Consider the following 18,611-nt stretch of genomic DNA (forward strand, 5'->3'; position numbering starts at 1 on the left):
TGGGTAGTGGGGCAGCCCACTGGAGAACTAGCGTAGCCACCTGCTCTGCAGAGCAAGTACAACCGCCAGAGCAGAGGTGGTGGAGATGGTGCAGCTTGAGAAGGAGGAGGCGTACAATCATCTGTGGGATGCTGAAGGGTGGTCACTTATTTTTGTAGGAGTTGGAGAGGAGTAAACAACCAAAGCTGGCCGGCTCCCCAAGATTGCATGGAGGTGGCCAGTTCATGGTGTGGTGTGGGTAGGTGGCCATGCACCCACCCCCAGACACACAAAGGGTTAAGTGTGGTCCACCTTGGTCCATATGTGGGTGCCCATAGTGGGTGCCCACTTTTAAGTGAATGTGAACTTACAACCTTATAACATTAAAGGTTAGAAATAAAACTATTAAACCAACAAGTGCAATACACTTACCACCTATTCACACACAACAAAACTTGTCAGAAGACAGAGAAAACTTCAAGACTCACTGGCAGGCGTCCTCGCTCAGTAAGTGGCACATCAAGCAGGCAAAAACAAGAATAAAAGTCATGCGAAAATAGTTTCAAACATGCAAAACATGAGTGCATGTCAAATAGTATCATGGACATATCTCTCGTTCATGGAACAAGTACAAAATATCTGTCGGGCACAAAAAAGGCCTGACATAAAACATAAATCTTGGTCTTCCTATGGAGTGACAATCCCATAGGTAAAACACAGTTCCAAGCACGAGCCTCCCTATGGAGTGATCAACCCCTAGGTAAGACACAGCACAATTACTGGTGTAAGATTCCTCTCCCAACCCCCTTTTGATGTCTAGTATCTTCCCCTGTAATCAATCCCTCTTCAGAAATATAAAGACCTTGTTTCTAACTGTTTTAACCTAGAGAGAGAAAATATTCTAGAGAGAGAATATTCAGATTATGAATATTTTTGGATAGAAAAATAACTCATCTTATTAAAATAAGTTTCCCTGAAAGAGAAATTCAAAAAGAACTTTCCAATGTGCAATTGGAATTAATTGGAAATGGGTATAAAGGACCTTAGCCTAAGGGTCTAGATTTTCAGAAATTTTTGGATTATGGTCCAATTAAGGTTCCTATGGGCCAATAGCATCAATCCATGTGTAGGGAGGAGATAAATCCAATTTGTAAAAGAAGATACCCAAAAATGAGTAAATGCTCACATAAGATGAAGAGTTGAAAATGTACAAGGTTTATTAGTAAAAAACTATGAGCAATATTAAAAATATGAGATATTTTGGGTATCCAAAAATGAGTAAATGCCCACATAAGATGAAGAGTTGAAAATGTACAAGGTTTATTAGTAAAAAACTATGAGCAATATTAAAATGATTCCATTATGACACATATGTAAGGAAGGGGAGTTCTTTAAAGGAGGTGCATATTTCACATAAGATGAAGAGTTGAAAATGTACAAGGTTTATTAGTAAAAAACTATGAGCAATATTAAAATGATTCCATTATGACACATATGTAAGGAAGGGGAGTTCTTTAAAGGAGGTGCATATTTCACATAAGATGAAGAGTTGAAAATGTACAAGGTTTATTAGTAAAAAAAACTATGAGCAATATTAAAATGATTCCATTATGACACATATGTAAGGAAGGGGAGTTCTTTAAAGGAGGTGCATATTTCACATGCTTGAATGAGTTTTAAACTCATAAAAATTGAGATATTTCATCTCTCCTCTCTCCTCATTCAAGTCTAGTTCCAAAAAGTTAGCTTAACTGACCTAAAAATGGTCAAATATTGACCAAACTGATTTAGAAAATTCTAGAATCAGTTTGTTTGGTTAGGAGCTCAATTTTTCCTATAAATAGAAGCCTCCCCCTTGTTGAAAAATAGATAGTGTTTATGCATCGTTACTCTACTCCACCTAAGTCAAGAACTGTGAATTCATTTAATAATTCACTAGTTTTTGGAGCTTCCCTCCTTCTTCAATCCCCATTAGTGGCTCCATCAACATACTTAACCAATTGATTGGTTGGGGGCCTCTACCGTGAACAAAGAATCAAGCAATTTGTAAGGTAATTAGTGAATATTGATCTTTTCTATAATTTCTCAATGTTTCTCTCTTCTCAACCCCTCTCAAGCTTGAGAAGCTTAATTGGTATGGTTTTTTAAATGCTATTGAATAGTAGTGAAGAGTTACATAATTTAATAAATGCTATTGAAGTTAATTTCTATTTATGTTTAAATTCTAATGGTTTTTATGTAATTTCTCTCTCTCACTCAAGAAATGGTCATACTCATGACCCATTCTCAATCCAAATCAAGCTTTTCATAAAGCTTTTCCTTAACCCAAGATTAAGTTATGCTTGAGGCCAAATTAATGGCTTTTTTCTATGCTTTTAGTTTATGTATATTGATGATTCAATCCATTATGGATTAATGATTCAATTAGAGATCATTTTAATTATTTCCTTAATGATAAGCTTTATCCCTTAGAAAAATTGAGATTTATCAGTCATAGCAGCGGAGCTATGGCAAAATTTTTATAAAAATTATGCATAAAATAATTTCATTCAAAGCATAAAAAGAGGACTTCCTACCATATTCTAAGAATTATCATCCTAGATTAATTGAAAGAATTTCATTATAATCATGGAGAAATTGAATTTTAATATTATGCATAAAGGATAAATTTTTATATCAAAAGTGTTATTTTTATCATTTTTATTTTCATGCATAGAAGTATGCATAAAGGATAAATTTTTATATCAAAAGTGTTACTTTTATCATTTTTATTTCATGCATAGAAGTATGCATAATGGTTAAATTTTTATATCAAAAGTGTTACTTTTACCATTTTTATTTTCATGCATAGAAGTATGCATAATGGATAAATTTTTATATCAAAAGTGTTATTTTTATCAATTTTTATTTTCATGCATAGAAGTATGCATAAAGGATAAATTTTTATATCAAAAGTGTTACTTTTATCATTTTTATTTCATGCATAGAAGTATGCATAATGGTTAAATTTTTATATCAAAAGTGTTACTTTTACCATTTTTATTTTCATGCATAGAAGTATGCATAATGGATAAATTTTTATATCAAAAGTGTTGTTTTTATCAATTTTTATTTTCATGCATAGAAGTATGCATAAAGGATAAATTTTTATATCAAAAGTGTTATTTTTATCAATTTTTATTTTCATGCATAGAAGTATGCATAAAGGATAAATTTTTATATCAAAAGTGTTACTTTTATCATTTTTATTTCATGCATAGAAGTATGCATAATGGTTAAATTTTTATATCAAAAGTGTTACTTTTACCATTTTTATTTTCATGCATAGAAGTATGCATAATGGATAATTTTTTATATCAAAAGTGTTATTTTTATCAATTTTTATTTTCATGCATAGAAGTATGCATAAAGGATAAATTTTTATATCAAAAGTGTTACTTTTATCATTTTTATTTCATGCATAGAAGTATACATAATGGATAAATTTTTATATCAAAAGTGTTACTTTTATCATATTTGAATTTCATGCATAAAGGTATGCATAAAAGCTGATTATCTTATTATAAAAGTGTGTCTTTTATTATATTGAATTTCATGCATAGAGGTATGCATAAAGGTTGATTATTTTATTATAAAAGTGTGACTTTTATCATAATTGAATTTCATGCATAGAGGTATGCATAAAAGTTGATTATTTTATTGTAAGAGTGTTACTTTTATCATATTGGATTTCATGCATAGAGGTATGCATAAAAGATATTCTTTTTATACTAAAAGTGTGATTTTCCTCATAAATGGATTTTATGCATAACTTAGATGCATAAGAGAAATTCTTTTATTCTAAAAGTGTAATTCCTACCAAATTGAATTTATGCATAAAAGATTGATTTTAATTTCGAAGTGTTAGTCTCCTTAAATGGAATTTATGCATAAATAAATGTGTAGAGAAATCTTATATCAAATATAAGAATTCTCTTAAAAAAGATATGAAATGTGATAAGATGTGATAAGAGGTGTATGAGATGTGATAAGATTTGATAAGATGCGTATGGAAAGTGATAGGATGTGATAAGAGGTGTATGAGATGTAAAAAGATGTGATAAGATGTGTATGAGATGTGATAGAATGTGTTAAGATGAGTTAGGATGTGTTAAGATGTATATGGGATGTGTTAGGACGAGAATGGATGTAATATGGTTGTATGAATGTGATGTGGATGTATACATGTAGATGTATATGTATGAATGTGATAGAATGTGTTAAGATGAGTTAGGATGTGTTAAGATGTATATGGGATGTGTTAGGACGAGAATGGATGTAATATGGTTGTATGAATGTGATGTGGATGTATACATGTAGATGTATATGTATGAATGTGAATGTTGGTGTGGATGTGGATGTATGGATGTAGATACGAATATGGATGTATGAATGTGAAAATGGATGTATGCATGAAGATGTATATGCATAGATGTGAATGTGGATGTAGATGTGGATGTATAGATGTGAATGGGAATGTGGATGTGAATGTGGATGTAGATGTGGATGTATAGATGTGAATGGAAATGTGGATGTAGATGTGGATGTATAGATGTGAATGAGAATGTGGATGTGGATGTATGTATGTATGTGGATGTAGATGTGGATGTATAGATGTGAATGGGAATGTGGATGTGAATGTATGTGAATGTGGATGTAGATGTGGATGTATAGATGTGAATGGGAATGTAGATGTGGATGTATAGATGTGAATGGGAATGTGGATGTGGATGTATGTGAATGTGGATGTAGATGTGAATGGGAATGTGGATGTGGATGTATGTATGTATGTGGATATAGATGTGGATGTATAGATGTGAATGGGAATGTGGATGTAGATGTATATGAATGTGGATGTAGATGTGGATGTATAGATGCGAATGGGAATGTGGATGTGGATGTGGATGTATGTATGTATGTGGATGTAGATGTGGATGTATAGATGTGAATGGAAATATGGATGTGGATGTATGTATGTATGTGGATGTGGATGCATGAATGAGGACGTGATAATGAATGTATGCATGTAGATGTGGATATATGGATGTGAATATGAATGTGGATGTGGATGTGGATGTATGGATGTGGATATGGATGTGCATGTATGAATGTAGATAAGGGATGTGGATGTATAAATGAGGATGTGAAAATGGAGGTATGCATGTAGATGTGGATGTATGGATGTGAATGTGGATGTGGATGTGGATGTATAAATGAGGATGTGAATGTGGATGTGAATGTGAATGTGGATGTGGATGTGGATGTATGGATGTGGATATGGATGTGTATGTATGAATGTGGATATGGGATGTGGATGTATAAATGAGGATGTGAAAATGGATGTATGCATGTAAATGTGGATGTATGGATGTGAATGTGAATGTGTATGTGAATTAATGTGTCGTCGATATGAGGAAATGGATGAGAATGAGTACACATTTAATGGAATGTGGAATAAGTAATGTGGACTAAGGAGGGATAATGTGGAAAGACGAGAGTTCGATTTAGAAACTGTATTTTGTGACTGTTTGTAAATGACTATTTTATGTCAAGAATGCTGGGGAAGCATTCTTGACCGTCTTGTGGATTAAGGTCATGAAGACCTAACTGTTAAAGTTGCAACTGCTGACGGAGAGTCAATGGAGGACGTCTCGCGTAGCAAGGTCGACCGAGGTCTTGACCAGCCTCGGTTCGATTTAAATGGTGAGCTTCCAGTACGGTGGATGAGGGACCAAGGAAGCGGCCTATGAGTGAAGCGCTAGGTCACCTGCGAAGGATCCTAGAGGGTGCTGACCATACGGTGCTCGGGCTCTGGGTCGCCGAAGATACCCACACGTGCGTCGTGGAAGATATTGGAACAAGGAGTAAGAGTTGTTTTATGAAACCGGGCATGGATCTGGTTGATTGACCTTGCTGGTCTTCAATGGATGAGTCCATGGCTCTTTATATGGATCTGTTGGTTGATCTTGCTGATCTTCAACGAGAGTCCATCTTGAATTTTATAAGTGATTATATTGCCGAGTATTATGGGCTAGGAACTATTGAAAAGGCCCCTGTGCAGACAGGTGGTGAGCGTTCTAGTTGCCAATGATGCCATAGATACTCTGTTTTAAAGTTAGCTGATGCTAAGAAAAAGGCAATTTCATATTGGGTGTGTAAGTGGTGTGGCTAGTTTTATGTTGCATGAACTTCCGGCTAGGGGGCCTTGGAACCCTTTTCCTTGGTACCCGGGACAAAACCTAACCAAATTCCAAATTGGATCCCATCACTACAGTGGTTGGGCGGTTGGCTAACCCATGGGATCGGATGGGGTTAGGCTGGACTGATGGATCCGTAAATCGAGACTCAATTTTCGTTATTACGATAGATGAAGTAAGTCCCGGATAGTAATTGTTCTATGGATAGGAATCAACGGCTGTGCCTCTTGATGGGAAAAAAAGCGTTGATCCCAATGATCCAAGTGCAAGTTTCTTCCTTGATCTGACCAAGTATCTTTATAGGTGCAGTTGGATCAGTTTGATCACTATTAATGGTTTTGACTACGTTAGAGTAAAAGTTTTCCTGGTGGAATCAACCGTGCTTTCCGGTAAAGGAAGTTTTTCCGGGTTCGGTTTTGGAACAACCGATGGATTAGTCTCTTATCCGGATATACGGGGGTGAGGCCCCGAATGTGGGACCCCTGTCCCGCGTGAGAAGTGCTACTTCCGCTGCCAGTATCCTGAATCTGTTGCTCGGTGGGAACAGGGATCTCACAGTTGGTATCAGAGCATTTGGTTAATAAAGATCAACTGAGAAGACAAATATGTTAAAAATTTATCAAGAAACACAAAAAGGTTATAAATGTGTGATATAAGTCATACAATTTGATATTCAAACTAAAATTCGTAATTTGGTAATTGGGTCTTCAGATGGAAGTACCGCAATTATATAGAATCCCTGACTTGCTTGAGGCCTAGACATGATGGTATTTACCTTATAATTCCAAGGGCCGTGACTACCCGTATATACCAAGAGTATACTGCAGCTCTTTACTGACAGTATATACGAGTAAATCTAAAACTTGAAATTATAAGCGTTAATGCTATCCAGAGGATGATTTCGAATGTGGTTGATATGATTTTTAATTCTGTTTGAGAATTGATGAATTGATTTGGATTCTGATTGAAAAATGATGATCCCTGAAATTTGGTTGAAATGTAATAAGCTGAGCGAAACCTCAATGAGGATGAATGGGACGAGTCCCTGTGATGATATTCATAACTGGAATGATGATAATGATTTCAGCAAATCACTATGAGATTAGTGGATTGTGCTGTCAGATTGCTACTATTAATACTTGACCGTTAGATCAAGTTAAGGGATGACAAATTGAGAACTTACTTGACTAAAATTCCCGTGGAGGAATGTTCAAAAGGAAATTTTTCAGTCTAATGGACCATTATCATGTTAAAGATATGAATGATATGATCTGAATGAATTGTTGATGAGTTCTAAGGGATATTTATCCCAGTATTCTGTTTGGTTGACCAGAATATAAAGAACCCCAGAATAAAATTGGATCTTAAGAAAAAGAGTTATCCTCTACCTTGCGAGATGAGGACATCTCGCACTTTTTTAAGTGGGGTAGAATGTAAGATTCCTCCCCAACCTTCGAGGTATATAGGAGTAAGAATCTCCCTTTTGATCTTATAATTATTCCCTCTCTAAAATAAAAGAAAGATTCTGTTAAAAAAAAAAGAAGAAGATCCTTTTCCTAGAATACTTCTCAGGAGTCCCACCTGTTTTAAGGATTCAGAACAATGAGTTCAGAAGTGAAAATCGGTGTTTTGGATACCACGGTTTTGGTTTTCATTCGAGTACGGCCCAAAAAGAAGTTCTTTATCTCTTGGGGAGTATAAGAAGTTATCCCCTAGATATTGTGAACCTTATCTGAATTCAATGAAAGTAGGTGACTTAGCCTACAAGCTTCTTTTATCTCCTCATCTCAAAGTTCTTAATGCCTTCTATAGAAAAATGTGCCAAACCCAAATCATGGAAAGACGGTAAAACTTCAGTGGCAAGTTACCGTTGGCTTCTAGGTTACGCTAGCTCCTTCCTTTATATAAGTCGTATTTTACTTGTCGCTCACAGTAATCTTACTTCCATCGATCTCCCTTCTTCTTAATCTCCTTCATGGCTTGGCAACAGGAATTAGTTTTATCCATGATGATTTCTCACCTTCAAGACGCAAGCGAGTCTGTGAAGAAAGATTTTATAGAACAGTATGAGCGCTCACTTTTCCCTCACTTGGGAACTTCTGTAGCTCAGACCAAATGGCGGATCTATCAAAACATAACTAGGGTAACACCCTCGGGTCAGCAGCACTTTCGTAACAATGTCCGCTTGGCCATGGTTATTGAAGCTTTGGGTTTGGGTCCCCGATACTACTGCATCATGAGATCAAGACATCTTGGGTTTTCTGAGCGGGTCTTCTTACTGGCGTGTTTTCTTCCTCATGAGAAGATATGCCTTTACCCCGTTTTTGGCTTACCTCTCAGAGGTCCTTTTGTTAGATCACCTCATACCACTGAGATAGGTGCGGCAATAACCAGCAGAATCATTCCCATAGATGAGTTACCCTATACTTGCGCAGCTTGTGAGTGCTGCTTTTGTGATCATATGATGGACGGGCTTATGGAAGTGTAAAGAGTTCTTCTATCCTTACTGTATAAGTTCCGAGAATGAATAAAGTTTAAATCTTGTTCTTATTTTGAATCTTGCTCTCTTTAAGACTTTTCTTGGTGGTTAACCTTGATTAAAATTTTTCTCTAAGTCTCATATTCGTGCATCTTGCGAAATTATCCCAGTTTGCGAGATGAGGACATCTCGCATTTTTTAAGTGGGGTAGAATGTAAGATTCCTCTCCCAACCCCCTTTTGATGTCTAGTATCTTCCCCTGTAATCAATCCCTCTTCAGAAATATAAAGACCTTGTTTCTAACTGTTTTAACCTAGAGAGAGAAAATATTCTAGAGAGAGAATATTCAGATTATGAATATTTTTGGATAGAAAAATAACTCATCTTATTAAAATAAGTTTCCCTGAAAGAGAAATTCAAAAAGAACTTTCCAATGTGCAATTGGAATTAATTGGAAATGGGTATAAAGGACCTTAGCAGGCTAAGGGTCTAGATTTTCAGAAATTTTTGGATTATGGTCCAATTAAGGTTCCTATGGGCCAATAGCATCAATCCATGTGTAGGGAGGAGATAAATCCAATTTGTAAAAGAAGATACCCAAAAATGAGTAAATGCTCACATAAGATGAAGAGTTGAAAATGTACAAGGTTTATTAGTAAAAAACTATGAGCAATATTAAAAATATGAGATATTTTGGGTATCCAAAAATGAGTAAATGCCCACATAAGATGAAGAGTTGAAAATGTACAAGGTTTATTAGTAAAAAACTATGAGCAATATTAAAATGATTCCATTATGACACATATGTAAGGAAGGGGAGTTCTTTAAAGGAGGTGCATATTTCACATAAGATGAAGAGTTGAAAATGTACAAGGTTTATTAGTAAAAAACTATGAGCAATATTAAAATGATTCCATTATGACACATATGTAAGGAAGGGGAGTTCTTTAAAGGAGGTGCATATTTTACATAAGATGAAGAGTTGAAAATGTACAAGGTTTATTAGTAAAAAAAACTATGAGCAATATTAAAATGATTCCATTATGACACATATGTAAGGAAGGGGAGTTCTTTAAAGGAGGTGCATATTTCACATGCTTGAATGAGTTTTAAACTCATAAAAATTGAGATATTTCATCTCTCCTCTCTCCTCATTCAAGTCTAGTTCCAAAAAGTTAGCTTAACTGACCTAAAAATGGTCAAATATTGACCAAACTGATTTAGAAAATTCTAGAATCAGTTTGTTTGGTTAGGAGCTCAATTTTTCCTATAAATAGAAGCCTCCCCCTTGTTGAAAAATAGATAGTGTTTATGCATCGTTACTCTACTCCACCTAAGCCAAGAACTGTGAATTCATTTAATAATTCACTAGTTTTTGGAGCTTCCCTCCTTCTTCAATCCCCATTAGTGGCTCCATCAACATACTTAACCAATTGATTGGTTGGGGGCCTCTACCGTGAACAAAGAATCAAGCAATTTGTAAGGTAATTAGTGAATATTGATCTTTTCTATAATTTCTCAATGTTTCTCTCTTCTCAACCCCTCTCAAGCTTGAGAAGCTTAATTGGTATGGTTTTTTAAATGCTATTGAATAGTAGTGAAGAGTTACATAATTTAATAAATGCTATTGAAGTTAATTTCTATTTATGTTTAAATTCTAATGGTTTTTATGTAATTTCTCTCTCTCACTCAAGAAATGGTCATACTCATGACCCATTCTCAATCCAAATCAAGCTTTTCATAAAGCTTTTCCTTAACCCAAGATTAAGTTATGCTTGAGGCCAAATTAATGGCTTTTTTCTATGCTTTTAGTTTATGTATATTGATGATTCAATCCATTATGGATTAATGATTCAATTAGAGATCATTTTAATTATTTCCTTAATGATAAGCTTTATCCCTTAGAAAAATTGAGATTTATCAGTCATAGCAGCGGAGCTATGGCAAAATTTTTATAAAAATTATGCATAAAATAATTTCATTCAAAGCATAAAAAGAGGACTTCCTACCATATTCTAAGAATTATCATCCTAGATTAATTGAAAGAATTTCATTATAATCATGGAGAAATTGAATTTTAATATTATGCATAAAGGATAAATTTTTATATCAAAAGTGTTATTTTTATCATTTTTATTTTCATGCATAGAAGTATGCATAAAGGATAAATTTTTATATCAAAAGTGTTACTTTTATCATTTTTATTTCATGCATAGAAGTATGCATAATGGTTAAATTTTTATATCAAAAGTGTTACTTTTACCATTTTTATTTTCATGCATAGAAGTATGCATAATGGATAAATTTTTATATCAAAAGTGTTATTTTTATCAATTTTTATTTTCATGCATAGAAGTATGCATAAAGGATAAATTTTTATATCAAAAGTGTTACTTTTATCATTTTTATTTCATGCATAGAAGTATGCATAAAGGATAAATTTTTATATCAAAAGTGTTACTTTTACCATTTTTATTTTCATGCATAGAAGTATGCATAATGGATAAATTTTTATATCAAAAGTGTTGTTTTTATCAATTTTTATTTTCATGCATAGAAGTATGCATAAAGGATAAATTTTTATATCCAAAGTGTTATTTTTATCAATTTTTATTTTCATGCATAGAAGTATGCATAAAGGATAAATTTTTATATCAAAAGTGTTACTTTTATCATTTTTATTTCATGCATAGAAGTATGCATAATGGTTAAATTTTTATATCAAAAGTGTTACTTTTACCATTTTTATTTTCATGCATAGAAGTATGCATAATGGATAAATTTTTATATCAAAAGTGTTATTTTTATCAATTTTTATTTTCATGCATAGAAGTATGCATAAAGGATAAATTTTTATATCAAAAGTGTTACTTTTATCATTTTTATTTCATGCATAGAAGTATACATAATGGATAAATTTTTATATCAAAAGTGTTACTTTTATCATATTTGAATTTCATGCATAAAGGTATGCATAAAAGCTGATTATCTTATTATAAAAGTGTGTCTTTTATTATATTGAATTTCATGCATAGAGGTATGCATAAAGGTTGATTATTTTATTATAAAAGTGTGACTTTTATCATAATTGAATTTTATGCATAGAGGTATGCATAAAGTTGATTATTTTATTGTAAGAGTGTTACTTTTATCATATTGGATTTCATGCATAGAGGTATGCATAAAAGATATTCTTTTTATACTAAAAGTGTGATTTTTCTCATAAATGGATTTTATGCATAACTTAGATGCATAAGAGAAATTCTTTTATTCTAAAAGTGTAATTCCTACCAAATTGAATTTATGCATAAAAAATTGATTTTAATTTCGAAGTGTTAGTCTCCTTAAATGGAATTTATGCATAAATAAATGTGTAGAGAAATCTTATATCAAATATAAGAATTCTCTTAAAAAAGATATGAAATGTGATAAGATGTGATAAGAGGTGTATGAGATGTGATAAGATTTGATAAGATGCGTATGGAAAGTGATAGGATGTGATAAGAGGTGTATGAGATGTAAAAAGATGTGATAAGATGTGTATGAGATGTGATAGAATGTGTTAAGATGAGTTAGGATGTGTTAAGATGTATATGGGATGTGTTAGGACGAGAATGGATGTAATATGGTTGTATGAATGTGATGTGGATGTATACATGTAGATGTATATGTATGAATGTGATAGAATGTGTTAAGATGAGTTAGGATGTGTTAAGATGTATATGGGATGTGTTAGGACGAGAATGGATGTAATATGGTTGTATGAATGTGATGTGGATGTATACATGTAGATGTATATGTATGAATGTGAATGTTGGTGTGGATGTGGATGTATGGATGTAGATACGAATATGGATGTATGAATGTGAAAATGGATGTATGCATGAAGATGTATATGCATAGATGTGAATGTGGATGTAGATGTGGATGTATAGATGTGAATGGGAATGTGGATGTGAATGTGGATGTAGATGTGGATGTATAGATGTGAATGGAAATGTGGATGTGAATGTGCATGTAGATGTGGATGTATAGATGTGAATGAGAATGTGGATGTGGATGTATGTATGTATGTGGATGTAGATGTGGATGTATAGATGTGAATGGGAATGTGGATGTGGATGTATGTGAATGTGGATGTAGATGTGGATGTATAGATGTGAATGGGAATGTGGATGTGGATGTATGTGAATGTGGATGTAGATGTGAATGGGAATGTGGATGTGGATGTATGTATGTATGTGGATGTAGATGTGGATGTATAGATGTGAATGGGAATGTGGATGTAGATGTATATGAATGTGGATGTAGATGTGGATGTATAGATGCGAATGGGAATGTGGATGTGGATGTATGTATGTATGTGGATGTAGATGTGGATGTATAGATGTGAATGGAAATATGGATGTGGATGTATGTATGTATGTGGATATGGATGCATGAATGAGGACGTGATAATGAATGTATGCATGTAGATGTGGATATATGGATGTGAATATGAATGTGGATGTGGATGTGGATGTATGGATGTGGATATGGATGTGCATGTATGAATGTAGATAAGGGATGTGGATGTATAAATGAGGATGTGAAAATGGAGGTATGCATGTAGATGTGGATGTATGGATGTGAATGTGGATGTGGATGTGGATGTATAAATGAGGATGTGAATGTGGATGTGAATGTGAATGTGGATGTGGATGTGGATGTATGGATGTGGATATGGATGTGTATGTATGAATGTGGATATGGGATGTGGATGTATAAATGAGGATGTGAAAATGGATGTATGCATGTAAATGTGGATGTATGGATGTGAATGTGAATGTGTATGTGAATTAATGTGTCGTCGATATGAGGAAATGGATGAGAATGAGTACACATTTAATGGAATGTGGAATAAGTAATGTGGACTAAGGAGGGATAATGTGGAAAGACGAGAGTTCGATTTAGAAACTGTATTTTGTGACTGTTTGTAAATGACTATTTTATGTCAAGAATGCTGGGGAAGCATTCTTGACCGTCTTGTGGATTAAGGTCATGAAGACCTAACTGTTAAAGTTGCAACTGCTGACGGAGAGTCAATGGAGGACGTCTCGCGTAGCAAGGTCAACCGAGGTCTTTACCAGCCTCGGTTCGATTTAAATGGTGAGCTTACGGTGGATGAGGGACCAAGGAAGCGGCCTATTAGTGAAGCGCTAGGTCACCTGCGAAGGATCCTAGAGGGTGCTGACCATACGGTGCTCGGGCTTTGGGTCGCCGAAGATACCCACACGTGCGTCGTGGAAGATATTGGAACAAGGAGTAAGAGTTGTTTTATGAAACCGGGCATGGATCTGGTTGATTGACCTTGCTGGTCTTCAATGGATGAGTCCATGGCTCTTTATATGGATCTGTTGGTTGATCTTGCTGATCTTCAACGAGAGTCCATCTTGATTTTTATAAGTGATTATATTGCCGAGTATTATGGGCTAGGAACTATTGAAAAGGCCCCTGTGCGGACAGGTGGTGAGCGTTCTAGTTGCCAATGATGCCATAGATACTCTGTTTTAAAGTTAGCTGATGCTAAGAAAAAGGCAATTTCATATTGGGTGTGTAAGTGGTGTGGCTAGTTTTATGTTGCATGAACTTCCGGCTAGGGGGCCTTGGAACCCTTTTCCTTGGTACCCGGGACAAAACCTAACCAAATTCCAAATTGGATCCCATCACTACAGTGGTTGGGCGGTTGGCTAACCCATGGGATCGGATGGGGTTAGGCTGGACTGATGGATCCGTAAATCGAGACTCAATTTCCGTTATTACGATAGATGAAGTAAGTCCCGGATAGTAATTGTTCTATGGATAGGAATCAACGGCTGTGCCTCTTGATGGGGAAAAAAGCGTTGATCCCAATGATCCAAGTGCAAGTTTCTTCCTTGATCTGACCAAGTATCTTTATAGGTGCAGTCGGATCAGTTTGATCACTATTAATGGTTTTGACTACGTTAGAGTAAAAGCTTTCCTGGTGGAATCACCCGTGCTTTCCGGTAAAGGAAGTTTTTCCGGGTTCGGTTTTGGAACAACCGATGGATTAGTCTCTTATCCGGATATACGGGGGTGAGGCCCCGAATGTGGGACCCCTGTCCCGCGCGAGAAGTGCTACTTCCGCTGCCAGTATCCTGAATCTGTTGCTCGGTGGGAACAGGGATCTCACAGTGCTCTGTTCACAGTTCTTGGCTTAGGTGGAGTAGAGTAACGATGCATAAACACTATCTATTTTTCAACAAGGGGGAGGCTTCTATTTATAGGAAAAATTGAGCTCCTAACCAAACAAACTGATTCTAGAATTTTCTAAATCAGTTTGGTCAATATTTGACCATTTTTAGGTCAGTTAAGCTAACTTTTTGGAACTAGACTTGAATGAGGAGAGAGGAGAGATGAAATATCTCAATTTTTATGAGTTTAAAACTCATTCAAGCATGTGAAATATGCACCTCCTTTAAAGAACTCCCCTTCCTTACATATGTGTCATAATGGAATCATTTTAATATTGCTCATAGTTTTTTTTACTAATAAACCTTGTACATTTTCAACTCTTCATCTTATGTGAAATATGCACCTCCTTTAAAGAACTCCCCTTCCTTACATATGTGTCATAATGGAATCATTTTAATATTGCTCATAGTTTTTTACTAATAAACCTTGTACATTTTCAACTCTTCATCTTATGTGAAATATGCACCTCCTTTAAAGAACTCCCCTTCCTTACATATGTGTCATAATGGAATCATTTTAATATTGCTCATAGTTTTTTACTAATAAACCTTGTACATTTCTAACTCTTCATCTTATGTGGGCATTTACTCATTTTTGGATACCCAAAATATCTCATATTTTTAATATTGCTCATAGTTTTTTACTAATAAACCTTGTACATTTTCAACTCTTCATCTTATGTGAGCATTTACTCATTTTTGGGTATCTTCTTTTACAAATTGGATTTATCTCCTCCCTACACATGGATTGATGCTATTGGCCCATAGGAACCTTAATTGGACCATAATCCAAAAATTTCTGAAAATCTAGACCCTTAGGCTAAGGTCCTTTATACCCATTTCCAATTAATTCCAATTGCACATTGGAAAGTTCTTTTTGAATTTCTCTTTCAGGGAAACTTATTTTAATAAGATGAGTTATTTTTCTATCCAAAAATATTCATAATCTGAATATTCTCTCTCTAGAATATATTTTCTCTCTCTAGGTTAAAACAGTTAGAAACAAGGTCTTTATATTTCTGAAGAGGGATTGATTACAGGGGAAGATACTAGACATCAAAAGGGGGTTGGGAGAGGAATCTTACATTCTACCCCACTTAAAAAATGCGAGATGTCCTCATCTCGCAAACTGGGATAATTTCGCAAGATGCACGAATATGAGACTTAGAGAAAAATTTTAATCAAGGTTAACCACCAAGAAAAGTCTTAAAGAGAGCAAGATTCAAAATAAGAACAAGATTTAAACTTTATTCATTCTCGGAACTTATACAGTAAGGATAGAAGAACTCTTTACACTTCCATAAGCCCGTCCATCATATGATCACAAAAGCAGCACTCACAAGCTGCGCAAGTATAGGGTAACTCATCTATGGGAATGATTCTGCTGGTTATTGCCGCACCTATCTCAGTGGTATGAGGTGATCTAACAAAAGGACCTCTGAGAGGTAAGCCAAAAACGGGGTAAAGGCATATCTTCTCATGAGGAAGAAAACACGCCAGTAAGAAGACCCGCTCAGAAAACCCAAGATGTCTTGATCTCATGATGCAGTAGTATCGGGGACCCAAACCCAAAGCTTCAATAACCATGGCCAAGCGGACATTGTTACGAAAGTGCTGCTGACCCGAGGGTGTTACCCTAGTTATGTTTTGATAGATCCGCCATTTGGTCTGAGCTATAGAAGTTCCCAAGTGAGGGAAAAGTGAGCGCTCATACTGTTCTATAAAATCTTTCTTCACAGACTCGCTTGCGTCTTGAAGGTGAGAAATCATCATGGATAAAACTAATTCCTGTTGCCAAGCCATGAAGGAGATTAAGAAGAAGGGAGATCGATGGAAGTAAGATTACTGTGAGCGACAAGTAAAAGTTACGACTTATATAAAGGAAGGAGCTAGCGTAACCTAGAAGCCAACGGTAACTTGCCACTGAAGTTTTACCGTCTTTCCATGATTTGGGTTTGGCACATTTTTCTATAGAAGGCATTAAGAACTTTGAGATGAGGAGATAAAAGAAGCTTGTAGGCTAAGTCACCTACTTTCATTGAATTCAGATAAGGTTCACAATATCTGGGGGATAACTTCTTATACTCCCCAAGAGATAAAGAACTTCTTTTTGGGCCGTACTCGAATGAAAACCAAAACCGTGGTATCCAAAACACCGATTTTCACTTCTGAACTCATTGTTCTGAATCCTTAAAACAGGTGGGACTCCTGAGAAGTATTCTAGGAAAAGGATCTTCTTTTTTTTTTTTAAGAGAATCTTTCTTTTATTTTAGAGAGGGAATAATTATAAGATCAGAAGGGAGATTCTTACTCCTATATACCTCGAAGGTTGGGGAGGAATCTTACATTCTACCCCACTTAAAAAAGTGCGAGATGTCCTCATCTCGCAAGGTAGAGGATAACTCTTTTTCTTAAGATCCAATTTTATTCTGGGGTTCCTTATATTCTGGTCAACCAAACAAAATACTGGGATAAATATCCCTTAGAACTCATCAACAATTCATTCAGATCATATCATTCATATCTTTAACATGATAATGGTCCATTAGACTGAAAAATTTCCTTTTGAACATTCCTCCACGGGAATTTTAGTCAAGTAAGTTCTCAATTTGTCATCCCTTAACTTGATCTAACGGTCAAGTATTAATAGTAGCAATCTGACAGCACAATCCACTAATCTCATAGTGATTTGCTGAAATCATTATCATCATTCCAGTTATGAATATCATCACATGGACTCGTCCCATTCATCCTCATTGAGGTTTCGCTCAGCTTATTACATTTCAACCAAATTTCAGGGATCATCATTTTTCAATCAGAATCCAAATCAATTCATCAATTCTCAAACAGAATTAAAAATCATATCAACCACATTCGAAATCATCCTCTGGATAGCATTAACGCTTATAATTTCAAGTTTTAGATTTACTCGTATATACTGTCAGTAAAGAGCTGCAGTATACTCTCGGTATATACGGGTAGTCACGGCCCTTGGAATTATAAGGTAAATACCATCATGTCTAGGCCTCAAGCAAGTCAGGGATTCTATATAATTGCGGTACTTCCATCTGAAGACCCAATTACCAAATTACGAATTTTAGTTTGAATATCAAATTGTATGACTTATATCACACAATTATAACCTTTTTGTGTTTCTTGATAAATTTTTAACATATTTGTCTTCTCAGTTGATCTTTATTAACCAAATGCTCTGATACCAACTCTGAGATCCCTGTTCCCACCGAGCAACAGATTCAGGATACTGGCAGCGAAAGTAGCACTTCTCGCGCGGGACAGGGGTCCCACATTCGGGGCCTCATCCCCGTATATCCGGATAAGAGACTAATCCATCGGTTGTTCCAAAACCGAACCCGGAAAAACTTCCTTTACCGGAAAGCACGGGGGATTCCACCAGGAAAACTTTTACTCTAACGTAGTCAAAACCATTAATAGTGATCAAACTGATCCGACTGCACCTATAAAGATACTTGGTCAGATCAAGGAAGAAACTTGCACTTGGATCATTGGGATCAACGCTTTTTTCCCCATCAAGAGGCACAGCCGTTGATTCCTATCCATAGAACAATTACTATCCGGGACTTACTTCATCTATCGTAATAACGAAAATTGAGTCTCGATTTACGGATCCATCAGTCCAGCCTA

This window comes from Cibotium barometz, chromosome 42 (assembly GCF_041138505.1).
Source record: "Cibotium barometz isolate CiBa-2024 chromosome 42, ASM4113850v1, whole genome shotgun sequence".
Lineage (NCBI taxonomy): Eukaryota > Viridiplantae > Streptophyta > Polypodiopsida > Cyatheales > Cibotiaceae > Cibotium > Cibotium barometz.